Source organism: Desmodus rotundus, chromosome 11 (assembly GCF_022682495.2).
Source record: "Desmodus rotundus isolate HL8 chromosome 11, HLdesRot8A.1, whole genome shotgun sequence".
Taxonomy (NCBI): domain Eukaryota; kingdom Metazoa; phylum Chordata; class Mammalia; order Chiroptera; family Phyllostomidae; genus Desmodus; species Desmodus rotundus.
This window is the reverse complement of record NC_071397.1, coordinates 34,459,449-34,466,173: the sequence shown is the minus strand read 5'-3', so window position 1 is coordinate 34,466,173 and position 6,725 is coordinate 34,459,449. Positions and strand designations below refer to the sequence as shown.

At 34.7% G+C, this 6,725-nt stretch overlaps 1 non-coding gene across 1 annotated transcript; it reads left to right on the top strand.

Annotated features, from left to right (window-relative positions):
• The first annotated feature begins 1,926 nt into the window (after positions 1 to 1,926).
• Positions 1,927 to 2,048, top strand: LOC112319386 (small nucleolar RNA SNORA28). Its single transcript, XR_002976329.1, has one exon. It is a non-coding gene; the product is annotated as a small nucleolar RNA SNORA28 (small nucleolar RNA).
• Positions 2,049 to 6,725: the final 4,677 nt, after the last annotated feature.

Below are 6,725 nucleotides of genomic sequence, written 5' to 3'. Positions count from 1 at the left end.
ATTAAGTGAATGAAGAAAAATCCACAGGGAACCAACAGTGAAGGGAAGGAAGCTGGGGTTCAAATCAATGATTTGGAACATAAGGAAGAAGTAAACAGTCAACCAGTACCAAATTAAGAAACAAGAATTTTTAAAAATGAGGAGAGAATAAGAAGACTCTGGGACATCTCCAAATGTGCCAACATCCAAATCATAAGATGCCAGATGGAGAAGAGAAAAGTAAGAAATTGAAAACTTCTTTGAAAAATAATGAAAGAAAACTTCCTTAATCTGGTGAAGGAAATAGACATACAAGTCTAGGAAGCACAGAGTCCCAAACAAGTTGGACCCAAAAAGGACCACACCAAAACACATTAAAATTAAAATACCAAAGGCTAAAGATAAAGAGAGAATCTTAAAAGCAGCAAGAGAAAAGGAGAGAGTTACCTACAAAGGAATTACAATAAGGCTATCAGCTGATTTCTCAAAAGAAACTTTGCAGGCAAGAAGGGACTAGCAAGAAGTATTCAAAGTCATGAAAAACAAGGACCTACAACCAAGAATATGCTATCTAGCAAAGATATCATTTAGAATGGAAGGGCGGATAAAGTGCTTCCCAGACAAGGTAAAGTTAAAGGAGTTCATCATCACCAAGCCATTATTAAATGAAATGTTAAAGGGAATTATTTAAGAAAAAGAAGGAGGTCAAAACTGTGAATGTTAAAATGACAACAAACACAATTATCAACAACTGAATCTAAAAAACAAAAACAAATTAAGCAGACAACCAGAACAGGAACAGAATCATAGATATGGAGATCATTTTGGTGGGGGGATGGGGAGAATGGGGGAAAAGGTAGAGGGAAGAAGAAGCATAATTGGTAGGTACAGAATAGACAGGGGGAGGTTAAGAATAGTATAGGAAATGGAGAAGACAAAGAACTTATATGCATGACCCATGGCACCATGAACTAAGGGCATGTATTGCTGGAGGGAAGGAGAATACTTGGTGGAGGGGGCGAAGGGAGAAAAATTGGGGCAACTGTAATGGCATAATCAATAAAATATACTTTTAAAATAAATAAATAAAATAAAAATATTATATTTATCCATACTATTGATAGAAAGTAATTTTTATTTAGCTACCTGGTTGAGCAGAAAGAGAAGCACAAAAACCATCCATCCTTGGGATGCCATGACCCCATGTTAAATGGCATGCTTAACTTCCTGATGTTGTCTTTCTTTTCCTATAACTTGTTCTTCAGTTCCTTTAGTCCATTGTTTTCTACCCCTCTCATGTTTTTTTCTTTCTACATTTATTTCTATCCTTCTCTGCCTTTCTCTTCATTCTCTGGTATCTTCTTTCACTCTTCCTTATTATTTCAGGCAATTTGTGGGACTGAGGATGGAAGAGAAAATAGAGTCTAGAGATGCAAAATCTTGTAAGGTCCTTATAATCATTTAGGAAAGCATTTCATAAAAGGGGTGATGTTAAAAAGTATGCACCATATTTCAATACCAATAAAGTACAGGAAATAAGTTGCAATACTATTGAGTCATTTACTCAAGATGAACAAATTATAAAATGGAAAATGACATATACCATATATTAATACACATTTCAAATGTACATTTTATTTATTCAACAAAAATATTATTGCCTGACATTACTGCAAAAAGATTGAAATAATGCCACCAGCATCCTCATCGAAGAGTGATTTACAATGTAGTCACAGTCTAATCAACATAAGTAGGCTTTCAGATCCAGTGCATACATAAACAAAATTCAAAAGAAATTATTTGACAGTAAAGATAAAAAATGCATTACCATGTACAGTCCTAGGTACATTTCATTTAGTACTTACTAAATATTGTAAATGAATAAAACCTTTATTGATTCTTACAGAATTCAAGTAAAAACATTTTTAAAAATCCTTTTGTTTTTGGAAGCAACACTTTGTGGCAGATGGTCAAAACTGTCTGACACAATCTGAGCTTTCTGTGCTAGCAAAGTCTAACCTATTGCAGTGTTCTCTCCTCTATGAAACAAACCGTTACATAGACCCAGTGTTAAAAAAATCTTTTTGTACTCTAGACATTTCCATATGTCTCTCTGTTATAAGTGATACCTTTCCCAAAACCAGTGACGCTTTGGGCAAAATATTCTATAAATCTATAGTATAACTTAATCCATTAAAATAACTTTATTAAACATGTTGATTGCATATCAGAGATCATTGATCCTGCTGAAGTAGACTAAATCCAAACATTATGGTTCTGGAAGACGGGAAGGATTACATAATTGAGTTCTATAAAGGAAATTGTCTTTATGATTCCAAATGAAATATTCATTTTATCTTTTACCAACACTATTTGGAAGTTAAAGTGAAATTGTGGAAAGAAACATAGCTGTGAATTACAAAATATTAGTCCTTTTTTTCCCCACTTACTATCACTTTGTCAGTATTTTAATGGTTAATATACTTTTAGAAATTTGGTTTGCTTATATGAAAATAGTAAGGATTTTGAATCCATTTAAATTTAAGCTTTAAATGATATGGCTTGTTACCCCCACTTTATTAATAGTTATTTTAATGTCTAATACAATATACCTTGCATGTTTAATAAAAAGGATCCTATGACAGGTATATATCTTATACACATTCATTTATTTTTTCTGAATTTCTATTTATTTGTTTAAATATTTGTATCCCTGGAATATTATGTGTTTCTTGAGAACAGAGCATAGTCAGATCTTTATCTCCAGTAACGAGGACAAAGACCATACATAAGAGACATTTGATAAATGTTTATGTATCAGATATCTTAGTTGCTTAGTACAAAAAGACTGCTGTTTTGGCTTTTTATCATGGCACCTCAGAGGCAGTCAGCTGCTTCAGGATGAAGCTGAACATCTCTTTCCCAGACACTGGTTGCCAGAAACTTATTGAAGTGGGCAATGAATGCAAACTTTATACCTTTTATGAGAAGCGTATGGACACAGAAGTTGCTGGTGATGCTCTGGGTAAAGAATGGAAGGCTTATGGGGTTTGCATCAGTGGTGGGAACAACAAATAAGGTTTCCCCATGAAGCAGGGTGTCTTGACTCATGGCCATGTCTGCCTGCTGCTGAGTGAGGAGCATTCCTGTTATAGACCAAGGCAGATTGGAGAAAGCACAAATCTGTTTGGGGTTGTATTGTGGATGCCGATCTCAGTGTTCTCAACTTGGTCACTGTAAAAAAAAAAGGAGAAAGATATTCCTGGTCTCTCTGATACTACCAAGTCTTGTTGCCTGGGGCCAAAAAGAGCTAGCAGAATCCGCAAACTTTTTAATCTCTCTAAAAAAGATGATATCTACCAATATGTTGAGAGAAAGGTTTCTTGCCTTCCCTAAACAAAGAAGGCAAGAAACCTAGGACCACAGCACCTAAGGTTCAGGATCTTGTAACTCCATGTGCCCTGCAACACAAATGTTGGCATATTGCTCTGAAGAAACAACGTATGAAGAAAATCAAGGAGAGGCTGCAGAACATGCTAAACTTTTGGCTAAGTGAAGGAAGGCTAAAGAAAAACGCCAGGAACAGATTGCCAAGAGACATAGGCTGCCCTCTCTGAGAACTTTTATCTCTAAGTCTGACTCCAGTCAAAAATGAGATTTTCTTAAAGTGATAAATAAATAATAACACCAAAAAAGACTATACTATTTTAAAATTTTTAATAGATATGGAATAGAAAGAAATCCCTGTCCATTAACTATTCTCCTCAGTAGTAATCCTAGAGCAGGGTCTTGGTCTGTAGACCACAAGATCTACATAGTCATAGAATGTTTCTGGTTATTTCATTTGACCTGAAGAATGTTTTAAAAACTGTAGCTAGGCACATGATATGCCTGTAGTGGTAGCAACGGGAGAAGTATAGCTCCTGTTGTTTTATTCTAGGACTGCTTCATGCTCCATTTCACAACATAAATCCTGAGTAAATTCGAATTTATGAGCCTTACCTCCTGCAGTCCAAAACCGTAGGATTGAAAGAGCCACAGTAATCTATCTGCCTCAGCCTAGATTCTGGAAAGTGTCTTTGTGATTCTGCAAGAATTCGTGGCACGTATAGATAGCCCTCAGGGTCTGCATTCATAGGCTCAACCAGCCACAAATTGAAAATATTCAGGGAAAAAAACAGGTTATGCCAATAAGTACTACGTAGTTAGGCCTATGGTGGTTGCATCTATACTAAACATGTACAGATTTTGTTTTCTTGTCATTATTCCCTAAACAATACAGTATAACAACTATTTATATAGCATTTACATTATATTGGGTATTATAAGTAATCTAGAGATGATTTAGAGCATACAGTAGGATGTGTATAAGTTATATGAATATAATACAACATTTTTACATAAGAGACTTGAGGACTTTACATAAGGGACCCATGGATTTGGGTTTCCATGGAGAGTCTTGAAACCAATTCCTCATGGATATAGAGGGATGACTGTACTACTTTCAATTATTTTCATGACAGTGTAACAAATTACCACAAAAGTAGTGGCTTAAAACAAGACAAATGTGTATGTTTCTGTCAGTCAGGAGTCCAGGCACAGATTGACTGGGTCCTCTGATAAGGTCCCACAAGGTTGCAATCTAGATGTCAGCTGGGGCACATTCCGTTCTGGAGTTTGAAGTCTTCCTCCAAGTTCCAGTGACTATTGTCAGAATTTAGTTCCTTGCATTTGCTGGAGTGTGTCCTGCTTTCTTGCTGGTTATCCACCAGCTGCTGATCTCAGACCTTCACAAACCACATGGTCCCTTGCTACATGACCCTCTCACAGTCTCTCCCTCCACACAACACTCTTCTGTAAGGCCAGCAAGAAAGTCTCTCTCTTCAAGAAGGGCCTCTGTTTTTAAATGACTGATTAGGTCAAGTCGACCCAAGATAATCTTCCTTTTGACTAACTCAAATCAATTGATTTAAGACCTTAATTACAGCTTTGTAATTACACCTTTGAAATACCTAACTTTTGCCATACAACATAACCTAATTATAGTTATAACATCCCATCATATTCAGTGGTCCCAGTCACACTCAAGAAGAGATTATACAGAGGCCAGAAATCTTGGAGACCATCTTAGAATTTTTACCTGCCACAATGATAGATATCTTTCAGATAACCTTGTTTTCCAAGACAAATTACATTGAGATATATATGTGTACATGCATATTATTTATAGTATACAAAATATGAAGTATGTATTATATTTGTTTAGTTTAAATATTACATATCCTTAGATATGCATACATGCATAGTATACACATGTGTGTATATATGTAGGTATACATTTGTAGGTATATATACATGTTTTCTCCTTCTATTTCTTTTTCTCCTCTACTTACCCTTCTCTTCTTGCTCCTTCTTGTTTCCTTTTCCTCTTCCTGTTTTATCTCTCCTTTTTTATTAAATACCAAGTAGAGTTAATTTATATTACTTTCCAAAAATCAAGAGACTTTATTACGACTTTAAGAAACGAGGCTGCAGTTTTCAATATTATTCAAGCACTTACTGGAATACTATGGTAGTCCATGTATTTGCATTCTATAACTGAGACAGAGTTTACTTTTTACATTGGAGATCTCTCGAGAAAAAAAAATCCACGTGTCCTCTTAATTATGCACAACTTTATAAAGAAAAATCCACTATCCGTAACCAATTTCTTTAAGTAAATTAGGGACATTTTTACAGGACTCACAATAAAGTGAAATAAAAGTTTCATAGAGCCAATTCTTTATTAGTTCAATAAAAATCTCTGTTTTAAGAAACTGGATTAAAGTGACTTTGCCCAATGTATTTGTCTAATGGGTTTTTTTCAAGGTTGTAGAGCTTGAGAAGATAAAATAAGTAAGAAATTGCACGGTGAGATTTTCCTATCTAATCAGAGATTTAAAGGTCATTTTATTCATAAGTATTCAAGGATAGGAATTAAAAGGAAGATTTTGTAGGGTGCATGCTTTGAGATGGTAAGAAAAGCAAATGCACACATCAAAAATGGGGCCACTGAGCAATCGAAAAGGAGGAACGATGCTCAGAGAGCCTAATTCCTGGTCAAGGCCAATTCCATGATTAACTAGTTCTGTCATGTAAGACAAGATCTTACTTTCTTTACATGTGGATGACGGATAATACTAACTTCTCTGTCCACTTCTCAGGGTTATTGTAAGTGAGCAGTTTGACTTAATGAGAAGAGCATGGACATACATTTCAGAGAGAATTTTGTTATAGTTTTGGTTTTAGTACTTTCTGGTTATATGGACTTTGGCAAGTTATTTATCTAGCCTTAACCTGAATTCCCTCCTATGGAAAATAATGCCTAATGTCAGGATTATTTTAAGGATTAAACAATTTATAGAAACTAAATAGATAATCTGCAAATTATGTCTTCTATTAGAATTAATATCAATTATCATTAAAATGTAAAATCCAATTCTTAATAACCTAAGATTAGAAAGATCTCCCAACTAGAGCAAAGGATGCCATGTTGAATTTCTTCTGCATGTGCAAGAACACACAGTGCAGAGAATACATGTCTTCACATTCTTCCACCAACCTAATTTCTTTACTTCAGACCCAAATGTGTAAGCAATAATGACAGGAATAATTAGAATTTGTTCTGTGATCTGAGAATATTCAAAATGATTCTATATATCTGGACTTTGTAATTATTATTTTATTTAATCATCATTTTAAAACAT